The sequence below is a fragment of the Bos javanicus genome, chromosome 6, assembly GCF_032452875.1.
Source record: "Bos javanicus breed banteng chromosome 6, ARS-OSU_banteng_1.0, whole genome shotgun sequence".
Taxonomy (NCBI): Eukaryota; Metazoa; Chordata; class Mammalia; order Artiodactyla; family Bovidae; genus Bos; species Bos javanicus.
Genome location: NC_083873.1, coordinates 113,437,698 through 113,459,922, shown reverse-complemented (window position 1 = coordinate 113,459,922; position 22,225 = coordinate 113,437,698). Strand labels below are relative to the sequence as shown.

General features: G+C 50.6%; 1 protein-coding gene across 6 annotated transcripts in view; it reads right to left on the bottom strand.

Annotated features, from left to right (window-relative positions):
- KIAA0232 (KIAA0232 ortholog) overlaps positions 1–10,284 on the bottom strand; it is an 81,307-nt gene extending 71,023 nt beyond the window's left edge. For 4 of the 6 annotated variants that reach the window (XM_061420914.1, XM_061420918.1, XM_061420919.1 and 1 more), the window contains exon 1: positions 10,125–10,284. The gene's annotated coding sequence lies outside the window, so the exon portion shown is untranslated. The remainder of the gene's footprint in view (positions 1–10,124) is intronic. The other 2 variants (XM_061420915.1, XM_061420916.1) reach the window with 1 other exon arrangement.
- Between the last annotated feature and the right edge of the window lie 11,941 nt (positions 10,285–22,225).

Genomic DNA, 22,225 nt, shown 5'->3' with positions numbered 1-22,225 from the left:
AGTCACACCAATGTAATTTAAAAGTTCCTAGCAGCCATATTAAAGAAGAAAAACAGATGAAATTCATTTTGATAATATATTTATAACTTGAGACCCCAAATATCACTCCAAATATAACCAAGGTACAAGTCATTACTGACTTATTTTACTTTCTTCCCCCCATACTAAGTCTTTGAAATCTGGTGCATATTTGACACAGAACATCTCAAGTCAATCTAGCCCCATTTCATGCACTCTGAAGCTGCATGTGGCTCAGGCGGCTACCTTACTAAACAGCTAGGCCTAGCTGACCTCCACTCTCATGACTGTAAATATGTCTACAAAGAGATCACTCCGCACTTCCTCTCACCTCCTCCTCTCTCTTGAATCCCAAAATTATAGAGCCATCAAGCTACCAGACAGGTGTCTAATCAGTATCTCAACTCACGTCTCTTAAAAATAAAAAAAATAAAAACCCACACATTCTCACCACCACCACCAGCATCCTTGCCATGACCTTCCCAACATCAATCAAGGGCAAGTCCATGCTCCTGCTATTCAAGCCAAAGGCTCTGGAATCAGCCTGGACTCCTCCGGTCCCTCTCACATTGCACACCATCCAACCCATCAGCAAGTCCTCCTGGTCCTGCCTTCATGATGACCCAGGATGGGGGTCTTCTACTTGCTCTGCCCTCCCGAGCGCTGCTCTGCCTCTCAGATGGCTCTCCATCTGTCTCGTTTCCCCCAGGTTTCCGCTCGAGGGTCTTCTCACCAGGGAGCCGTTCCCTGTCCACCCTAAACACACAGCAGCCCTCTGGCCTTACGTCTTCACATGGCTCGTGTGTCCATCTGCTGACTCTCCCCCACCCCCACCCACTGGCACAGGATGGTGTGGGGGGCCACGGGTGGTCAGACAGCCCCCTGAGACCGCCTGCCATGGGCAGCCCAGCTGACCAGAGCCTCCGGCCGCTGCACATGCAGCGTCTCCAGGGCCAAGACATCAGGCCACGTGTCCCTCGGGCTGCTTGCTCCCAGCAGTGCTGACCAAGAGGGGGTGCCAGCCCTCATCTTCCAACAGAGCCCAAAGCCTGGCCGAGGCTGTCTCCAGACTGCCCAGCCCTCTGCCACCGCTCCTTCCTGCATGAGCAGGATGGCGTCAGGGGGAAGCCGAGGGCTCCTCCCAGCACCCCACTCCCTCCCTCGGCCCCTCGTGGAAGTCTCCCACACGTCTAACCATCTCGGCATCTACGCCTGGGACACTGTGAGCACAGCCAAGTACTGTGGAAATGAATGAATCTCCAGAAGAGCCAGGCCGTGGACAGGACATCCATTTTTAAGTTACAGAGACAGTCGCTGGGGCTCCTCCTCTGCCATGTGTCGTGTGTTAACTTTAGGGAAGTGTCCTGAGACCTCTGGGCTCCAGCTTCCTCATCTGTAAAATGAAGACGCCACCACCTCTCTCAAGAGCTGTCAGGAGGAGTACAACAGACGGTTCACCTAAGGTCCCCAACAAGAGGCCTCATGTGGAGGAAGTGCTTTAACAAGCGTGAGCTCACTCTCCTCTGTAGCTGCTTCTAAGAATCCCTCGCCTTCCTCCTTCACCACCAACTCTGACCACTTGTAAATTAAATAAAGCCCCAAATGACCGTAAGTACCCTAAGGACTGTCATCCTCAGTGACAGACTTTATTTTCTTGGGCTCCAAAATCACTGCAGATGGTGACTACAGCCATGAAATAAAAAGATGCTTGCTGCTTGGAAGAAAAGCTATGACCAACCTAGACAGCATATTAAAAAGCAGAGACATTACTTTGCCCACAAAAGTCCATCTACTTGAAACTATGGTTTTTCCAGTAGTCATGCATGGATGTGAGAGCTGGATTATAAAGAAAGCTGAGCACCAAAGAATTGATGCTTTTGAACTGTGGTTTTGGAAAAGACTCTTAAGAGTCCCTCGGGCTGCAAGGAGATCCAACCAGTCCATCCTAAAGGAGATCAGTCCTGAATATTCATTGGACGGACTGATGCTGAAGCTGAAGGTCCAATACTTGGCCACCTGATGTGAAGAGCTGACTCTTGGAAAAGACCCTGATGCTGGGAAGGATCGAAGGTGGGAGGAGAAGGGGATGACAGAGGATGAGATGGTTGGATGGCATCACTGACTCGATGGACATGAGTGTGAGCAAGTTCCAGGAGTTTGGTGATGGACAGGGAAGCCTGGCGTGCTGCAGTCCCTGGGATTGCAAAGAGTCAGACACAACTGAGCGAATGAACCGAACTGAATCCTCATGACTACTTTAAAGAAGAAAATGCCCAGGCTGATGTCCTAAAATTATTAAAACTAATAAAGCCACCAAGAAAATGTTTAATATCATCATTTAATCGAGCACATTAATTGATCAATTGATTGCAATCATTAATACTATGATTATGACAATTATTAATATGATCATAATCATTATCAATGATAATTTAAAGAAATTAGAAACTTGCTGGTTCATTTTTCTTTTTTTAGGCTGCCTAGAGTAAGGGGGTTTCTCATGAAAGTTCACCAAAATATTATGTACAAAAATGTTGTTATTGTGTTACAATAACAACTTGGAAGTCTGCTCCATCAACTAAATTCTGGCACATCCATACCACAGAAAACCAGGCACATCAAAGAAAACAGTGAAGTGGATCTACACAAGCAGTAAAGATACAGATGCTGACACGGAAAGCACTCCAGATACAAAGTGTTTGTTTGCACATCACACTCTCCACTATGACTCCACAAGTTACAAGTAGAGACATAATTTTTCTTCTATGACATCCAAGAAGTTGATCAGTCATTCTTTAAGATGAGTACAGGATGGGCAGGGAGTGAAAGAGGAGGCTTGTCTAATCAACTGAAACTTACTGCTTTTTTAGATTTCAGTTCAGTTCAGTTGCTCAGTCGTGTCTGTTTGCGACCCCGTGAATAGCAGCACGCCAGGCCTCCCTGTTCATCACCAACTCCCAGAGTTCACCCAAACTCATGTCCATCGAGTTGGTGATGCCATCCAGCCATCTCATCCTCTGTCGTCCCCTTTTCCTCCTGCCACCAATCCCTCCCAGCATCAGAGTCTTTTCCAATGAGTCAACTCTTCCCATGAAGTGGCCAAAGTACTAGAGTTTCAGCTTTAGCATCATTCCTTCCAAAGAACACCCAGGGCTGATCTCCTTTAGAATGGACTGGTTGGATCGCCTTGCAACATGTACTTAAAAAAAAAAAAAAAAATTGGCTTAAAAAAATAAATAAATAAACAGGTTTTAAAAGAGTTGCCTGTATTCAAAACAGGGGCTTCCCAGGTGGCTCAGTGAGTAAAGAATCCACCTGCAAGGCAGGATAAGCAGGAGACTGTAGGTTCAATCCCTGGGTCGGGAAGATCTGGAGGAGGGCATGGCAATCCATTCCAGTCCTCTTGCCTGGAGAATCCCATGGACAGGGGAGCCTGGCGGGCTACAGTCCATGGGGTCGCAGAGTCAGACTCGACATAGTGACTGAGCACACACGCGTATTCAAAACAGTGTTTTGGTAAACCATACAAAATACAGTTTTAATAAATTAAGTTTTATATTTTACAAAAATAAGAAACAGCTTTGATAATACTAACAAAAAATTAACAATATGATCAGTAATCATTATCTAGGGTGGTAATCAAAGGAAGTAGTGGCAAGTCACCACCACCACCATCGCCAAATAAAGGGCCACAAACGCGTCTATTCAATTTCCGCTTTCTCCTGGTGACATTCTGTCGATGTGTAAAAATAACTGAATCAGTATGTCGTGAGACCAAACCTAATCCAGTTTTGTAAGTAGACTATACTTCAATGAAGTATTGTTTTCAACTTTCTCACTGTGAAAATCTTCAAGGAAGATGCTAACGAGGAGCAAAAGGTTATCAGACACCTAAGAAAAGGCTAGTAACCGAAGGAAAAATAGATAAATAGAAGTCTGACTAGATGCCCAAACTTGGGCAAACAGTTGTGAAACAGTCCTGCGTCCTGGGATTAAGACACCACAGGTACTTTGGGAAATGTAACTGGGCTAGAAACAGACCCCTGGCTGGAAGGGAAAACAAATCCCTGTCTGCTCTCTACCTCACCCCGTTACTGAGGTTAGCAACGCTTATCACCGAAAAAGAAATCTGAAGACGTGCCGAGGCCCGCCGCCGCCTCCACACGTGACTGGCTCAGGGGGTGCACTGGGCGGAGTGACCACTGCCTGTGCCGGTACTAGAGACCACACACACACACACACACACGGAGCCCGGCCTTGCTTCCTGTCACATAACCACATGCAGATACACACGCACACACACACAGCCCGCGCTCACAGAACGCACATTCTCCCACCACTCCCTTAACGAAGAGCACGGACACAAAGCCACACGCCTGCAGACGGTTTTGCGATCATTCACCTTCTAAACTGTCCCACTGCTTTTAGTTCTAACTCACGCTAGGCTCCTCCCCTGGGATAGGCCTGTCGCCCTCAACTCTCTGGGGCGGGTTTTAAGAGAGACTGATTAGGAATATATAGATTTCCAATGATTCTTTTTTTTTAAGTTCATAATCATAAGTAAGGTCAACGTAAGTAAAGTAGCAATCGACACACACTCTTATGCTGCTGCAAGTTTAGGGAATTTCATATTACGTTAGAATCAAAGACACCACGCTGGATACAACCTGTCAAGCAGTAATACGTATAATCTTAAAAACAGTAACTAAATGTTTAATTAAAAGTTTCAGAATTACAGCTGGCTTTCAGCACCAAGCTTCTCCCTCTCCAGCCCGGGAGCAAGACTGCTGAGCAGACACAGGAAGCGACAGAGAACTACGGAGAAGCCCCAGGGACAGGAAGGCGCTTCGGAGGTGATGGCAGCAACACCATTTCAAGTGATGACAGATACTGCAGAAGGAGGACGGCCCTCTGGTTCAGTGGTTAAAAAGCTGCCCGTGGTGCAGGGGCCGTGGGTTCAACCCTTGGTCTGCGAAGAGTCCACATGCTGAGGGGCAGATAAACCTGGGCACCACACAGGCCAAAGCCGCAGTCCTCGAGCCCACGCTCCGCAGCAGGAGCCCCACTGGGGAGACACCTGGGCACTGCGACCGGAGTGGCCCCACGTGCTGCAACCAGACCCCGCGCAGCCGCAGAGGAAAACAGAAACATAGGTGTAAGATTCTACTGCCAGATTACAACAAAAACACCAAAGAACAACAGAGGAGAAAACACGGCAATCCCTCTTCCACTCTCTTAAGCTCACCGACAGAAAGACGTACTCGGTCTTCAGAGCGACTCCGGACCACCACCATGCATCTGCTTCTGTAAAAGCGCCCTCCAACCCAACACTCACTGTTTCGCTTCTTCCCAAAACCAATGGAAGAGTGAAGGTGGGGAGACCGGATGATTATTATTTTTCCTTTACACAGGAGCCAGAACTAAATCTGGGAACACTGTTACAGTAACCAATGTATACACTCAATCGACACACCTACCCAACCACTATACCTGCTGCAATTACCAGGTGAAGGCTGCCACTCCCTGAGCACTGACCACGCGCTGGGCCCTGCTCCGAGTGTCACGTGGATCCATGAGGCTCGCACGTGCAGCCATCCCAACCCCACGCCCCTTCTGCCTAGTTCAGGGAACAGAGCCTGCTCGCGTGCACTCAACCCAGCATTCTAACCAGCAAGAACTGTGTGAGAGACGGCATGACACAGTAGAGGGAGAGTCAGCCACGGCCAAGAACTTCCTCTCTTTCCTTAAGGAGTTTGTAATCCATGGAACGAATAAACTAAAAAGTCGGAAAGAAAAAACAGCTGAGTGGGGCAGCCTCAAGCACCGTGTGAGCAGACAGTGAGGAGCTGATTCTGAAAGTCAGAGGAAGCTTCTTTCATAGACGCAGCGGCACTGAAGTCAAGCCTTCGGTATCAAGGATTCTGCTAAGAAGAAAAAAAAAGGCAGAAAAGCCATTCCAGAGTAAAGAAGTCGGACAAATAATCATGGAAGTGGCCAGAGGTCTAAGTGTCGAAATACCAGGTGGTGAGAGATGAAGCTGAAAGTTACAATGGTGCCAGATGGCACAGGTCTCAATGATTTCCTAACCCTTTAACACTAATTCTCAGCTGGCCAGGTGGTGATGCCTCCAAGGTGAAAATCTTTGTGGGAGTAAGCCTACCAACAGAACTAGGTCATAACCCTCAGGTGTGATGGAATGGAGGGAAATGTTAAGAACCTCTGCTATATGCCTGGGGCGGGGTTGGGGGGAGGCAGGTATGATATGACCTGATTTTACATATTGAATAATTCTGGTAACAGAACACAGGAGGACTCAAGAAAGGGAGGCCGGTCAGCAGGCCTACCTACAGGAACAACCTCCACAAGGACAGACAAGAGCCAGGGACGGCAGGGACAGAGGAACTACTGGGGGAAGGAAAAAAAAAGGTTGATGGAAAAGGCACACGGAGGCAGACTTGGTAAAAATCTGGTCAAGAAAAAGAAGACTCAAGAAAGTTTGCAGGCTGGGGGACGAGGAGGACGAACGTTCTGTGAATTATGCCATCCTCTTACCTTTTATCTGAACGAGGCCACACGGTACACAAAGAACAGCCACCCTAAGTGACACTGCAAAGCAAGAATAGCACAGACTTCTCACGAAATAAAGAAACAGAAGTTCAAGAGAGATTCAGCTAACTTGCCTACAGTGACCCAGGGGTGAGGGATGAGCTGACACAAACCTGAGTCTTCCAAATCCGGACCTGACGGACTCTAAACAAGCACACTCAAAAGCAGTTTACTTTTTATGAATATAAAAATCTCCAAAAAATAAACCCACCAAAAATGTTTTAAACAAAAAGCTGGTAATCTGCTGGGAATGCAATTTTATTTCAAAGGTAAGGAATGTCTTAAAACGTGTGCTCCGATCCCCTCTCCCAAGAGACTGGCTTCAGTCGGCAGTGCTGGCTTTGTGAACCCTCAAAGTTTCAACACACAGGGCAGAAGTGGCTGTTATTTTTGTATAAAAATACCACTTGGTGTTTTATGAGAGATCAAAAATAATTGAAAAGCAATATGCTCAGTATCTTCAACATCCTAAAACCTCATTCCCAGATTCCCAGTGCCGTGGTTGGTACTGATGTTTGTTATTAAAATACTTTATAATAATAATATTCTTCATAAGGTGGATTACAGACTTTGGCTTTATTCAGCAAACATTTAGACATTTTCAGGTAGGTGATAAAACAATGACACGGTCACCACAGCCAGAGTTTAACAAGCACAACACGTGACACAGGCAATAATGAAAGTAAAAATAGAGGACTGTGACTGCAGAAATGAATAATTCACTTTGATAGGGTTTCCAAAGGGCTCCAGAGAGGACCTAAAATCAGATGTGGACTTTTAAAAAAGTGGAGTGGGTGGAAGTGAGACAGGGCATTCCAACCGGAGAAAAAGATTACAAGAGGGATGAAGCGGCTAGGCTGATTCGAGAACCGAGAGCCCTCTCGAGGGGCAGTGTGAGAAGGGAACCAAGAGGACAGGTGAGGTTCAGAGCAGCTGGGGCCAGACTGCGGGGGCCTGAAACGCGGTGCTGCCGGGTCTGGATTCCGGTCTCCACACAACAGGCAGGCTTAGAAGCTTTCTGAGCCAGACACTGACAAGATCCAATCTGTGTTTAGGAGACATGGCCTGACAGCCGGGCAAAGTGCAGGTAGGAAGGGTCAGGGAGGAGCCTAAGAAAGCTGTAAGCCAGAAGAGGAATCGGAAGCCCTGACACATTAGCACCAACTAATATTTTAAACGGGACTGAATCTTGACAGAACGACTTCACATCTCCCCTCACCTGATCATTCCAACCATCCTGTGAGACAGGTATCATTACTCTCCCCATTTTACAGATGAGAAAATTGGCTCAGAGGGCCATTAACTGCTCCAAGTCAAATGCTGCTACAACAGGGAGAACCTAGGCTCCCCACTGCTCCACACAAAGCAAAATAAAAACAATCTTACTGCTTTCGAAAACGCTACTGCAAAATAAAGCACAGAGTGATCTATGACATCTTTAAGAGTTGCTAAAATTCCATTTACTTTTCTTAAATGGTTGCAACTTGTGTAACAAATAAGCTAATTACCCTTAAAATAGTTACAGATTTGCCTTGTGTTAGCCTCATGGTAAAGACCTGTACTTTTCCTGAAAAACAATGCATCTGTACCTCTACTTCTATCTTTTGCAATATTAAATATTTAAGAGCAATACTCTCTACTTCCTTCAATGTTTCAGTGGCCAAACTAGATGACACAGGCTTACGTAAAAACTGTTATACATGTGCCCAAACTGAAACAGTAAATATTTTTTGAATTACTAAAAATTATTTAGCAAGTACAGTAACTGACTATAGAACACAATAAGCATTCATTGCAAGAAGCTTGCATGTAAGTATAAATGTTAGTCGTTCAGTCAGGTCCAATTTCGGACCCCAAGGACTGCAGCCCACCATGCTCCTCTTGTCCATGGGATTCTCCAGGAAAGAATACTGGAATGAGTAGCCATTACCTTCTCCAGGGGACCTTTCGGACCCACGGATCGAACCAGGTCTCCTGCATTGCAGGCAGATTCTTTACCACTGAGCCACCAGGGAAGCCCCAATAGGGTATACCTACGCACACATATAGGCATGTAAAGACACAATTTCAGGAATCATTTCTATCACAAAGAAATGTCATCAAGAGCCTAAAAGGCACTTATGAATGGATCAACCCACAATAACCGATGGAAGAATATTTGACCTTCAGGCTGCAAAGTGGGAGAACTCCCCACATCGGATTCAAAGTCTTATGAAATGGTCAAGGTGCTCTGGCACCTAGCTAGCTCTAGGATTTGACTGTATAGTTAGTTTTACCCCGGACATCACCTATTATCAAAACTGCTTGCCCCCAACTCTTCACCGATCTCCTACCACTTTTTTTGTTTTAAACAAGCAAAGACCCAGACTCACTCTTAGGTACCTGGACCAAGTATCCGATATCCAACTATCCTAGGCATCCAGGGGGCTTCCCTGGTGGCTCAGTCCGTAAAGAATCGCCCTGCAATGCGGGATACCCGGTTTCGATCCCTAGGTCGGGAAGATCCCTTGGAGGAGGGCATGTCAACGCCATCCAAGTATTCTCGCCTGCAGAATCCCCATGGACAGAGGAGCCTGGCGGGCTACATACAGTCCATGGGGAGTCGCAAAGAGTCAGAACACGACTGATCACAGCACACACGCACGGGCTAGACATCCAAGCATCCACCCGCAAGTGATTAGCAGAAACCATATTTAGTTCTGTCCCCCCAACCCGCTAAATCTCCTAGTTTTTTTTTTTTTTTTTTTGGCTAGGGGGGTTGGCTCTCCTGAGCTTGCCTCTAGAGGACACAAACTGAAAGGTGGCGAAGGAGAGAAATCGAAAACCCGGGTTCTGCCACGATTTCGGTGGTCTGCTCCAGGAGCCGGGGCAGGCCCGAGTACAACCGCGCGCCGCCCCGCTCCGTCCCGGGGCGCAGGCATCTCTCTCTCCGGTGACCACCCCGCTGCTCGGGGCGCCGGGGGGTCCCGGGGCGCAGGCATCTCTCCCCGGCGACCAGCCCGCTCCTCGGTGGCGCCGGGGGGTACGCTCGCGCTGGAGGCCAGCGCAGGAGGCCGGCTCCGGCCCTCCGGAGCGCGCGCGCGCGCGGCCGTATAACCTTCGCCGGACCTGGCGCCGCAGGGCCCGCCCCGCACGCGCAAAGAGCCACAGGCCCGCGCGCCCGCCCGCCCCCGCCGGCCGCTTCCCTTCCCGGGGTCGGGGGAGAGCCCCTAAAGGACAATGCAGGACGGGAGGGGGCCGCGCCGCCGCGAGTGCCCACCCCGCCGGCCCGGCCCGGCCCGCCGGGCCCCGCGCGCCCCGCCTCGCCTCCCCGGAGAGCCGCTCCCAGCGCGGCCCATTGTGCGCACTCATCGTCCGGCCCGCGCGCCGCCGCCGCCGCCGCCCGCGCCCCCCAGGCGCCGGGGTCCCCGCGCCCGGAGCGCACCGCACGCCGGGGGCCTGGCCCCGCCCGCCCCGGCCCAACCCCGGCCCGGCCCCGGCCCCGGCCCAGCCCGCGGTACCTGCCGAGCGAGCGGCCGGGCGGCGCGGCGGCCGCGGCGGGGGCGCCTCCTCGCTCCGCGGGCTCCGAGCGGCTGCCGAGCGCCGGGCGGGCCGGGGCGGGCGCCTGACGTAAAGCGGCGGCGGCGGCGGCGGCGGCAGCGGCGGCGGCGCCACTCGGCGGAGGGCGGGGGGGGGGGGGGGCGGTGCACCGCGGCCGCTCCGCTCCGTTACCCGGCAACCGGCCTCAGCGCCCCGCCAGCCGGCCGTGCTCCATATCCTTCCGCCCAGGCGCCGGGATTACATCAGCGCTGCCGCCCCGCCCCGGCCCCGCCCCTCCGGCCGACTCAGGGGCGCCTCTGGGGGCGCGCGCGGGCGCGCGCTGAGGGGCCTTCTCCCGGGTGGGAGCGAGGCAGCCGCGGGTGGGTGCTGGGGTCGCAGGCGGGAGCCCCCCCACCACCACCACCCCCGGTGTGCGGGGCGTCGGAGCGGAGATGCACACCCTCCCCCCGCCCCCGGGTGCAGGGGCTCGTGGGGCTCCTGAACTCCGTCACCGCCCCTCCCCGCCCCCGGGCTGCCGCCGCCCGGGTCCCCGCCCTCGCGGGCACACGCTCCACCTGTCTGTGCACCCCCCTCTCCCCCCACCTCCTCTCCGCGTCCTGGGATGGCTGCAGTGGGCGGTTTAAAATACCGGTTTAAAAAAAAAGAAAAGAAAAAATCCAGAAGACAAGCTAAGGAAATGCTACAGGGCTCTTTTTATTAAGGAGGCAAAAATAAATTCTGGAAGATTCGGAAGTGGGAACCAAAAATAGGCACTAACCTTTGAAGCAGACTCTCTTCACACCCACCTACTTTTCCTAAATGTGATTCCTAGACCTGTCCTGAAAAAAGGCACCAGACAGGAAGGAGCCTGAGAGGTTACCTACTTAAGTTCGGAGGGAGGGTGACCTGCCTAGATGTTATGGTGCCCTGATGGATTTGTTGAGCGCCTACTGGGTGCCGGGCTCTGAGCTTTACTGTTCAGAACTTACAAGGCCAGGTTCCCAAACCAGCTCCTTGGGGGAGAAGCTGACCTGCGGGCTGGGACGCGAAACTGGACACTATGCGCTGCAGGTGCTGGAGAAGTGACCATGAGCTACTGATATCTGCAAAGTATCTACCAAGTCCTTCTCTGTACACCTGTCTTGTGTTCTTGAGAAGAATGCTGGATCAAGCATGATCATCCTTCAACCTGAGGCTCTGAGAAAGTAAAGGATTCCACCTCAACTTCTGGCTTCCCTGATAGCTCAGTTGGTAAAGAATCTGCCTGCGATGCAGGAGACCCCCGTTGCGTTTCCTGGGTTGGGAAGATCCGCTAGAGAAGGGATGGTTACCCACTCCAGTGTTCTTGGGTTTCCTTGGTGGCTCAGCTGGTAACCAATACACCAGCAATGTGGGAGAGCTGGGTTCGATCCCTGGGTTAGGAAGATCCCCTGGAGAAGGGAAAGGTTACCCACTCCAGTATTTTGGCCTGGAGAGTTCCATGGACTGTATAATCCATGGGGTCCCAAAGAGTCGGACACGGCTGAGCGACTCTCACTTTTACTGTTTCTGACTAGATGAGGTCTTCTGGCTCCCCTGAACTGCAGTCTGTTGCGGGATTTGAACCCAGGTGCCTGGCTCTAAGGTCTGGGGTCTGTCTGCTCCTTTACACAGCTCTCTCCCTTCATCAGCTTGCTCACCCTTTTATTTCAGTTGAGTGTGTCAACATGAATCACAGTGCATTCAGCCAGTATCTTCTGAGCACCTATTCTGGGTCTGGCTGGAGGCCAAGCCCGGGTGGCTCTGCCCTCTTGGAAATCAAACTCTGGAAAGAGGGAGAGGATGAAAGGGTGTATGAAATCCAGGATGACTTGGGTGCAAAGAAAGGGCAAATAATGGAGTCTAGTTTTTAGGTGCCCCCAGACCTGGGATTTCACAGACCTCTGAAATTCCCTACCAATATAAGGGATTGGCAGAGTGGTCAGCTTTTAATTTTTGCCACATTGTTAACTTTGTTGTCATCTATACTTATTATCATCAATTCAGTGGACATGAATCTGAGCATACTCCGGGAGATAGTGGAGAACAGGGGAGCCTGGCATGCTGCAGTCCATGGGGTCGCAGAATTGGACATGACTCAGCAGCTGAACAACAACGACATCTTCAGTATTTAGTGAAAAGGACTTGTTAACAGTAAAAAATAAAAATACCGTCGGCCCTCTGTATCCATTGGTCTGCCTCTACACATTCAACCAACAATGGGTCAAAAAAAATTTCCCAAAAAGTTTCAAAAAGCAAGATTTGTCTCTGGGCTCTCTATTTTGTTCCATTGATCTATGTTTCTGTCTTTGTGCCAGTACCATACTGTCTTGATAACTGTGGCTTTGTAGTAGAGCCTGAAGTCAGGTAGGTTGATTCCTCCAGTTCCATTCTTCTTTCTCAAGATCGCTTTGGCTATTCGAGGTTTTTTGTATTTCCATACAAATTGTGAAATTCAGAAGGGAAAGAGACACGTGTACCCCAATGTTCATCAAAGCACTGTTTATAATAGCCAGGACATGGAAGCAACCTAGATGTCCATCAGCAGATGAATGGATAAGAAAGCTGTGGTACATATACACAATGGAGTATTACTCAGCCATTAAAAAGAATACATTTGAATCAGTTCTAATGAGGTGGATGAAACTGGAGCCTATTATACAGAGTGAAGTAAGCCAGAAGGAAAAACACCAATACAGTATACTAATGCATATATATGGAATTTAGAAAGATGGTAACAATAACCCTGTGTACGAGACAGCAAAAGAGACACTGGTGTATAGAACAGTCTTATGGACTCTGTGGGAGAGGGAGAGGGTGGGAAGATTTGGGAGAATGGCATTGAAACATGTAAAATATCATGTATGAAACGAGATGCCAGTCAAGGTTCGATGCACGATACTGGATGCTTGGGGCCAGTGCACTGGGACGACCCAGAGGGATGGTATGGGGAGGGAGGAGGGAGGAGGGTTCAGGATGGGGAACACAGGTATACCTGTGGCGGATTCATTTTGATATTTGGCAAAACTAATACAATTATGTAAAGTTTAAAAATAAAATAAATAAATAAATAAATTGTTCTAAAAAAAAAAAAAGATTTGAATTTGCCACAACTATTTACATAACATTTACATTGTAATAACTATTTACATTGCCTTAAGGGTTATAGGTAATGAAGGCAATGGCACCCCACTCCAGTACTCTTGCCTGGAAAATCCATGGACGGAGGAGCCTGGTAGGCTGCAGTCCATGGGGTCGCACAGAGTCGGACACGACTGAGCGACTTCACTTTCACTTTTCACTTTCATGCATTGGAGAAGGAAATGGCAACCCACTCCAGTACTCTTGCCTGGAGAATCCCAGGGACAGAGGAGCCTAATGGGCTGCCGTCGATGGGGTCGCACAGAGTTGGACACAACTGAAGCGACTTAGCAGCAGCAGAGATGATTTACAGTATGGAGGAGGGGAATATGCATGGGTTATATGCAAATACTGTGCCATTTTATATAAGGAACTTGAGTATCCTCCAGTTTGGGTATCGAAAGGGTCCTGGAACCAACCGTGGCTGAACAGAGGGATGACGGTAGTAACAATAAATCTCAGAGGTTCTCAGAAGAAAGGCAACATGGTTGGCAACTTTGTACACACACACACACACACACACAGGGTTTACTGACATTTTTCTCATTTTGCCACAGACAAATTTTTATAAACCACGAACTAGTAGAACCAGAAGTCTTCTTTGGTGGAAAAGGTGTTTAAGCTGAGTAATGAACTTGGAGAAGGCAATGGCACCCTACTCCAGTACTCTTGCCTGGCAAATCCCATGGATGGAGGAGCCTGGTAGGCTGCAGTCCACGGGGTCGCTAAGAGTCGGACACGACTGAAGCGACTTAGCAGCAGCCGCAGCAGGAATGAACTAGGACTAAGTATGATTTTGAGGTGGCAGGGGAAGATTACAGGTGAGAAAATGAAAGCATCTTGTTTATTTTTTCCTTAACAGAAGTGCCCCCGTGCCTTCAGATTATTTGTTTTAATAAAAGTCCTAGAAGACTTGGGTGACTCCAGCCTTGGACCTTAACACTTGCTGATTCCTCTTCACAGAACGCTCTCTCCCCAGATGTTTGCACAGCTGGCTCCTCCTTGCTCAAGGCTCAGCTACAGTGTCACCTGGGCCTTTATACTTGATGCTTCCTCTTCAAAAATCCGTCCTCTCTCCTCCTTGCTCAAGGCTCAGCTACAATGTCACCTGCTCAGAAACACCTTCCCTGTTCCCTAGTTTAGAGAACCCAGCTCCCCAGTCACGATGTTTCGTGTTGGTGTTTTCTCACAGCGCTGGTCAGTATCTGAAACTATCTTGGTTGTATGTGTGTTTAGTCCTTAAGCTCAGCCTCCCTTCTGCCCAAGACCCGTATCCTCGTATCCTCAGAGAGCAGTTAGCTTGTCCGTGGTGCTCACCGACCCGCCACCGGCTCTGCCAGTTTGTAGATGAAGGACTAAGTGATTATCTGTAATGTGGTCCAAGCAGACACAGGTGAGAAAACAGCTCTGTGTTCACGGGTGTGGTCGGGAACCGTGTTCCCAAGCACGAACCCACACTCTAGTGTGCCAGCCCGCCCTGGACATTCCTTACAGCCCCTGGGTAGAAATCAGCCTGGACAGACTGGGGATTACCGTGGCTTCTCTGCTCTTGTGGGCTGAGGTCCCCAGGGAGTGCAGAGGGGGGCCGAGGACTCTGGCATTAATGCACAGTTGGTGTGGAGACGGAGTGGTCCCGATGCAGGCCTCTGTGTCTGGCTGCCATCATTCATTTCACCAGGCTCAAAACCTCCTGCCTGGGCTCTCTGACCCCTGCGTGAGGACAAGTCAGCAAGAGTGGAATGTGACAACTCCAAGTGCCCTCTGACTTAGATGTTCGGGATGCCAGCAAGGATTCCCAAGGATGCCAGCTGGTGCAGTGGTTCTGCAGCCTGTGTGGGGACCAGGCTGAGCCCAGAGTACCTGGTGATGCTCTGCTGCCCCATGCTGACAGACAGAGAGCAGGGGCCGGTCCTCCTCGGCTCTGTGACCTTGGGTGTGTAATCTCCTGCTCTGGGCCTCAGTTTCCCCTTCCCAAGGGGACTTACGCAAGAAGATTTCAAAAGTCTCCTTTTTTTAAAACTTTTTCCTGTGAACTTTGGAAACAAGGGCTTCCGTCGTGGCTCAGCTGGTAAAGAATCCGCCTGCAACACGGGAGACCTGGGTTCAATTCCTGGATTGGGAAGATCCCCTGGAGAAGGGAAAGGCTATCCACTCCAGTATTCTGGCCTGGAGAACTCCATGGACTGTATAGTCCATGGGGTTGCAAAGAGTCAGACAGGACTGAGTGACTTTCACTTTTGGAAAATTTCAGCCAAGCTACCACTTTGATGAAAGCGGGAGGCTGGGGAGCAGTGGCCGGAGGTGTATGGGAAATTTCTGACCTTCCCGCTCAATTTTGCTCTGAACCTTAAATTGCTCTAGGAAATAAAGCCTGGTTTGAAAAATAAAAGAATGTGTACACACTTCAGCTGGGTGCAACCCTGACACCAGCGGTCCCTTCGCTGACACGCCTCCCCACCCCCAGCCATGTGTCAGGTACCTTCCTCACAGCATTCCGACCCCCACCCCAGCCGGCAGAGGAAGACACAATTAGAGACGCGTGGGCTGTGGAGGGGTTAGGTGGCCCCCGGTCACGCTGCTGCTGTGTGGCGAGCGCTGGAATTTGACTGTAGCCTGCTCTTTGCCTTGCACTTCACTCTGTCCTGTGAGTCCACCCCAAGCCAGCTTTTATTTATTTTTTTAGTTCAATTTCTTAGTTGCAACATCCAGGATCTAGTTACCCGACGAGGGATCGAACCTGGGGCCTCCTGCATTGGGAGTGCAGAGTCTTAGCCACTGGACCACTAGGGGAGTCCACAGAGTCAGCTTTTGACTGAATGATCTCTGACCAGAGAAGCTCCCCGTGGACTCCCCCTTGTGTTCCTTTCCTTCCTATAAGATTTGCAGCTCGGACGCTGTCAGTCAAGGAGGCCCGCTGGGCCTACAGCCCCTCCCGACCAGCCATCCCTCCTCTGAGTGGCCCTGCATTCCTCTTAGAGGTGGCAGACACCCTTCCAGCGTCTGAAGAGTTGAGATTAAGCCTCTGACGCAGCCTCCTGGTACGACCTTGCGGAGCCCACGGACTTCACAGGGCTTCCATTTCTGTGAGAAGATGGACGTGCCCTGCTCAGCTGTTGGTTATGTTCAAAGCCAAACAGAATCCATGATGTGGTGTCCTCTGCAGACTCTAAGATACCGTACAAATGTCAAGTCCATATGCTTCCAAATTTGGTCCAATGGCTGCTGGCTTTTCCCTCATTCCCGCCCCTCTGCCCCAATCCACAGGGAACCTCAGCAGCGGTACCAGGGACCGTCCAGTGCAGATGTCGGGGACCACAATGATTAAGCCGACTGGGTTGAAGCTGTGCTCCACCGCTTAGTGGAGTTTTCTGACATGCATGAGCTGTTTAGCCTCACCAATTTGCTCATCTGCAAAATGGTCTCGTAATAAAATACCCAATTGGGAGGGCTGTTGTGTGGGGGATGCGCGAATCCATGGAGAGGGTCAGGATAGTGCCTGGAGCACAGGAAACAATGCCCACACCGGCCCTTTCACTTGCTGCCAGCCTGTCCCAGCTCTGGCCTCTTCTTTCTCTGCCCGCCCCTGCCCCACCTACTGCTTCACGCCAAGGCTCAGCACACCCCTGGGGCAGTTTTATGCAGATGAAGGACTCGTGTGTCTCTCTCCTCACCCTGATCTCTGCCTGAGGCCTCAGACTTGCACCCTGCACTTGTCGCCTGGCCGGTGGGGCCCCCCCACCCCAGCGTGTCCGCGGCTGACTCATCGCCTTCCCCAGTCAACCAGTGCCTCTTCCCCCAGCCTGTCACAGTCCTATTAAATTTGCTCTGGCAATGCCCTTGCAGTCCAGCTCCGAGGTCCAGCAGACCAGAGTGGGAGCCCAATGCTGCCGTTTGGCCACGATGCAACCCTAAGTGAGTTACTTCCTCTCTCTGAGCTGGCTTTCAAACCTCAAAAATAGAAGCACACTCCAGGAGCAAGCACCAGTCTCTTGATGGGGCTGCCCGGGATCTGAAGCCCATCCTGAGATTGGGGAACCCCCCACCTTGTGAGTCTAGGAAAAGAAAGGCTGATATCCCTCTCCAGCAGCTTGGAGGCTGGACACTGACTGCACTCCCAGCCTCAGCACAGTAATAATAAGGTTATTGTTATTAATAATGGGGGCTGCTTCTACACTGGTTTGCTCTTCCATGCTCAGCAGGACCCTGCATCTGGGCGACTGAGACGCAAAGGGCTTGGGGGTGATTCTTAATCAAGGGATTAGCTCAGCAGTTAGGAATCTGCCTGCGATGCAGGAGACCTGGGTTCGATCCCTGGGTCAGGAAGCTCCTCTGGAGAAGGAAATTGGCTACCCACTTCAGCATTCTTGCCTGGAGAATTCCATGGACAGAGGAGCCTGGCGGGCTACAGGCTATGAGGTTGCAAAGAGTCAGACACGACTTAGCGACTAAACAGCAATTAAACTGTGAGGATAGCCTACCGCAGCTTGCCAGCACCCAGGCCTTCTATAGGAGAGGATGCTCCATCCAGGTGATATTTAAGAGCCTGGAGCAGGTGAGCAGGAAGGTAGTCATCTCATCAGAGGGGCTCCCCAGCTGCTGTCCCAGGGGGAGAGTCTGGGAAGTCATAAGAGAGGATGCTGTTCAGAAGAGCAGGTCCCACCCCTGGGAAGTCTGGGCAAACCCAGATTTTCTCCGTTTACCTCCAGGTCTTGGGCCGGCCCAGCTCGGCACCGTTCTTGTCAGTGCACAATGGGGAGGTGGTTCCCAGCCAGGCAAGCCCAACAGGACATGGGCCCTTGACCTCCCAGCACTCAGGGCACAGGGCCCTTACGAGGGCACTGGTGTGCTTGACTCCCACTTCCTAACTCTGGGGTCAGAGCCCCGTGACGAGGATCAGACACTAAGACGCTTTGAGGACTGCACCCTCTCTCTGGGCCTCCGTGTACGTACCAGAACATGACAGAGAGAAAAAGGAGGAGGGCACGCTGACCTGACGCTGGGTGAGCGCCTACTGTGTCCATTTCCTAGTGCTGCTGTAAAAAGCACAGCAGAAATCGGTTGTCTTGCAGCAGTGGAAGCTGGAAGTCTGAAATCGAGGTGTCAGCAGGCCTGTGTCCCTCCAAAGGCCCTGGGGGAGAATCCTCTCTTGCCTCCTCCAGCTGCTGTTGTTGTCCAGCCATTCTTGGTGTTCTGTGGCTTGCAGACCCAACAATCCAGTGTCTGCTTTGGACATCATGTGGCCATCTTCTCCACGTCTCTCTCTTCTTATAAGGATGCCAATCGTATTAGAGTAGGGCCCCAGCCTGCTCCAGTATGAGCTCATCTTTACTAATTATATCTGAAAAGACTACTTCCAAACAAGGTCCCTGAGGGGCTGAGGATCAGGATCTCAACTTATCTTTTTTAGGGAACACACTTCAACGCATAACATGGACTTGTGTGTTACACGCACCGGGCATGTGTGCATGCTCAGGCGTGTCCAACTCTCTGGGACCCCATGGACTGTAGCCCGCCAGGTTCCTCCGTCCATGGGATTCTCCAGGCAAGAATGCTGGAGTGGGTTGCCATTTCCTTCTCCAGGGGATCTTCCCGACCCACAGGAGATGGAACCCACATCTCCTGTGGCTCCTGCATTGCAGGCAGATTCTCTACCACTGTGCCGCCTGGGAAGCCCATTCCACATACTATCACATTTAATTCTCATAAGAAAGGAAGAACTATTATTATCTTTGTTTTACAGATGGGGAAACTGAGGCTCAGGGAACTGAAGTAATTCTCACCAGTTTACTGGTCCACTGGTTCAGATTCAGGACCAGGAAACAGTAGGTCCCCATCAACCCAAATCTAGTTCTCTTCCCTCTCATCTTTCTGTCCACTGAGTCAGCAAGCCTGGCAGGCATTGATGGCAGACACTGGTAAGTAAGGCGAGCATGGCTCCATGAAGCCTACAATCTAAGGACGGAGATAAACCAACTATAAAAGAAAAATTCATGAATATACCATTACTAACCTGGACAGTAGAAAAGGCTGAGGGCTGAAGAATTGATGCCTTCAAACTATGGTGCTGGAGAAGACTCTTGGAAGTCCCCTGAACTCCAAGGAGATCAAACTAGTCAGTTCTAAAGGAAATCAATCCTGAATGTCCATTGGAAGGACTGATGCTGAAGCGAAAGCTCCAATACTTTGGCCACTTGATGTGAAGAGCCGACTCATTGGAAAAGACACTGATGCTGGAAAGATTGAGGGCAGGAGGAGAAGGGGACGACAGAGGATGAGATGGTTAGATAACATCACTGACTCAATGGACATGAGTTTGAGCAAGCTCTGGGAGATGGTGAAGGACAGGGAAGCCTGGTGTGCTGCAGTCCATGGGGTCGCAAAGGGTCAGACACGACTAAGCAAGTGAACAACAGCAACAACATGATAAATGCAACAAGAAGAGACCAATAGGGGCAATCTACTTAGCCTTTTATCAGCAAGAGGCTTCTATGAGGAAGTGGTATATAGTTTGAGGTTTGGAAAATGAAGAGGACCCAGGTCTTTCTTTGTGATCAGTATGGGAAGGTAGGTTGAAGGGAGCATTCCAGGAAGAGGAATAGCAAATACAAAGGTCATGATGCAGGGCAGGTCATAGAGCAATGAGAGAGTGAAAGCAGTTTGGCATGGCTGGAGGATTCCAGAAGACACTGGAGGTGTGTGTGTGTGTGTGTGTGTGTGTGTGTGTGTGTGTATGAAGGGAGTGCAGGTCAAACCTGGCCTTGTAAGCTATGGCAAAGAGTTTGGAATTTATTCATAGTGCATGACTCTGTGATGAGTGTGCTATGGAATAATTCATTCACCTTTTCAACGCGTTCAGATTGAGCCCATGTTATATGCTTCGTGCTATGGGGGGTTTAAAGCAGAGAAAGACTAGTTCCTGGGTTTGTGAGGAGTTTCTGCTCTCCCAGATGCCAGTTCAAGTATCAGTTCAAAAATGCCCCCAAGACAAGGCCACCATTCAGGAGCTGTGCATTGGGAAAAAGAGCCAGGTTTCCGAGTCTCACCTGCTGGTGATCCTGGATGAGTTATGTCCCTTCCTGGGGCTCCTACCTCCTCCCTTGCAGAGCTGTCTGTGGAGTGTGTGTTCCTAGAACCTCTGAAAGAGAAAGAAAAGCTTCCTCTCAGTGACCCCCTGCCCTTGACTTCTAACCGTATCTCAGATTCACATGAAGTGGCAAGTTTGTGTCATGCCAAGGGCCAGACTGTGGCCAATGCTGTCTGGGTGACCACTGAGCCTCAGTTTCCTCTTCTGTAAGAGAGGCTTAATAATACGTGCCTGGTGCAGAGAACGAGCATTCAGAAGGCTTGCTACGCCTGGAATTACCTCCAGGAAGGCTGTACATATTTGGATTGTTGGCAATGGATGCTTTTACTGAGCACCTACCATGTGCACGGTCTGTGCAAAGACCGTTCGACTGCGCTATTTCCTTTCAGTCTCACCCACTGCCCCACGAAAGCCCCATTTTACAGGAGAGGACAGTGAGGCTCAGAAAAATGAAGTGACTGGTCCCAGGTGACTGGACCAAGCATCATAACCCGTCTTCCCCCTCCTGGCGTTCCATTCACTTTAAATAGCCATGGGGGACTTCCCTGGTCGTCCAACGGCTAAAACTCCATGCTTCCAATGCAGAGGGCCCAGGTTTGATCCCTGGTCAGGAACTATATCCTGCGTACCACAGCCAAAGATCCTGCATGCTGTACCTCAGACCCAGCACAGCCAGAAAACAAAACACAGAAAAAAACAGCATGGGTGTCCCAAGATGGGACTGAGCTTCTGAGGATTGGTGAGAAGCTTCTAAGTGGAGTATCTGTGTGTGGTCTTATCACTCAGCTGAGATCCTACAGGAGGAGAATTTGGTACGGGGTCTGGGCTGAATGAGCTCCAAGGGCTCCTTCAATCCTGCCAAGTTTGGGACAATAGGGTTGAAGACTGGCTAAAGAGAGCGTCAATTAAGCTACAGCCTGGGGAGGAGGCAGAGAGGGTGGTGGTTACAGCTGGAGTCTGGAGGCCTGAGTCCCAGTCAACTGGGATATAGCCGGAGGCCTGGAAACTTCTGACATCAGAGAGGCCACTGTCGAGTCTCCCGGCTGCACTTGGTCACTTCCAAAGCCACCGTGAAAACTCAGTGAAAAGGGTGGCGGGCGGACGCCTTTGCCAGTTCACGCCTGTGCAAATACGTATCGATGCTTCCCCGCCTCTGTCCAGTTGAAGCTAAATTGACACTCTCGCCCAAGTTCAAAGGGCTGACTCCTGTCTTTGTCAGATGCATGGCCTCGGGCAGAGTCCCTGGCCCTCTCCGAGCCTTAGCTTTCTCATCTGTAAAATAGGTATGAGGACTGTTGTTTCCACTTCTAGGGTGTTATGAGTTTGGAGGGAGACAGATCATCTACTAACTGCCTGTTCGTGGTCTGGCTCCCCGTCGGAACCATAAGCAGGTAACGAGGACAATGATACGCGGGAAGGCTGGGGTCATTTCCCAGGGTTTGCAGGAGGCTTTGTTTGGCCGTAAGAGACTTTGGAGAGAGGGAGATTCAGTAGTTTGTCAGGGAAGCTCAGAAGGGAACTGGGAAGCATAAGGAGGAAAGCAGGAGCCTTGCTGGACGCTGTGCCGTGTAACTGCCCTGTTTTCCCATCAAACCTTCCGTAAGCCATAAGGCCTTGCGATGCTTTTGGAGTTGTGTTTGACTTGGAGCTCATGTCAAGGGGGCTTCCACAGCCCCACTCCCTCAGTCTACTGCCATCTCAGCTGCTAGAGTGGTCTGATTACAAATCATACCAGGTCATGTTACCCCTCCTACCCGGAACTCCCCAGCAGTTTCTCACGTCACACAGTAAATCTCAGTCCTTTCCCCACCAGGCCGCTTTTGACCTGCTCTGACGTCC